This window comes from Danio rerio, chromosome 19 (assembly GCF_052040795.2).
Source record: "Danio rerio strain M-AB ecotype USA chromosome 19, GRCz13ab, whole genome shotgun sequence".
Classification (NCBI taxonomy): domain Eukaryota; kingdom Metazoa; phylum Chordata; class Actinopteri; order Cypriniformes; family Danionidae; genus Danio; species Danio rerio.
In genome coordinates, this window is record NC_141039.2 from 44,093,358 (window position 1) to 44,095,000 (window position 1,643).

Sequence of the window (1,643 nt, forward strand, 5' to 3'; positions counted from 1 at the left end):
GTCGCCTCACAGCAAGAAGATGGCTGGTTCGAGTCCCGGCTGTAGCAGTTGGCGTTTCTATGTGGAGTTTGTCGGCTTGCATGTGGGTTTCCTCCGGTTTCCCCACAGTACAAACACTTGAATGAACTATGTTGAATGAACTATGAATGTGAGAGTTTATATGGGTGTTTCCCAGTACTGGGTTGCAGTTGGAAGGGCATCTACTGTGTAAAACATATGTCGGATTAGTTGGCGGTTCATTGCACTGTGGTGACCCCTGGTAAATAAGGGACTAAGTCGAAGGAAAATTAATGAATGGTTAGTATTTCAAAACATTGATGTTTGACAAAAAGAGTTGTGAAATGTGGTAATTTCCTGTAAAATTTAGAAATTTAAAGGGATATTTCACCCAAAAATGTAGAATTTACTCACCCTCAGGTGGTTTCAAACCTTTATGGGTTTCTTTCTGCTGTTGAACACAACAAAATATTTTGTAGCTGAAAACCTGTAACCATTGACTTCAATAGTATTTTTCCCACTATGTAAGTCAATGGTTATAAATTTTCAGCTTTCTTCAGGCGTGTCTTTTTTTTCTCCAATTAAATGAAAGCAGAGGCGGGGTCTCCATTAAGGTGACAGAAGAGTTTGTGTGGTCAAGATGACTTTGGAGATTTTTAAAGATGGAAGAGAGACTATTCGCAACTGTTTTTTGAGTTTTCCAGAGCTGTATGGCTTCACAAATCATGAATATCACAATATTAATAAATATTACAATCAATTATAACAATATTAACAGCAGCGCTCGTGCAATATGCAGCTTATTAAGTGGTTGCCTAGTGACATTCGACAAAACAAGAATGGGAATGCGTGTTCAGTGTGATCGGCCGGCCACTAAAAGTTCATTCATTCATTTTCTTGTCGACTTAGTCCCTTTATTAATCCGGGGTCGCCACAGCAGAATGAACCACCAACTTATCCAGCAAGTTTTTACGCAGCAGATGCCCTTCCAGCTGCAACCCATCTCTGGGATCATCCACACACCCATTCACACACACACACTCATACACTACAGACAATTTAGCCTACCCAATTTACCTGTACCGCATGTCTTTGGACTGTGGAGGAAACCGGAGCACCTGGAGGAAACCCACACGAAGGCAGGGAGAACATGCAAACTCCACACAGAAACGCCAACTGAGCCGAGGTTCGAACAGCGACCCAGCGACCTTCTTGCTGTGAGGCGACTGCACTACCTACTGCCCCACTGCCTCGCCGCCCCTAAAAGTCCCCCACAAAATTAAAATAATGTTATTATAAGTATTGGTAGCTCTTAAGATATCTATAAGCTAGTGCGCTCCAAAAGAGTGACAAAATTTGTGTTTAAAAGTCATAAAACTTACATAAACATGTAAAGCTTATAGTTTATTACTTCCACCTAAATGGATCAACAGTTTCATTCTCGTCACCTCAAACTATAATAAAATGCTCTCTAGTATCTCACAAGCCCCGCCCCCTACAAGAAGCTTCTCATTCATACCTGTCAACCCTCCTATTTTTCCTGGAATTCTCCCATATTTTACAATTCCATCTCGCTATCATTCTGTATTTCTCCCATATTTTTTAATCTCTCTATGTAGGCTGGCAATAAACATTAAAGAGCTGAT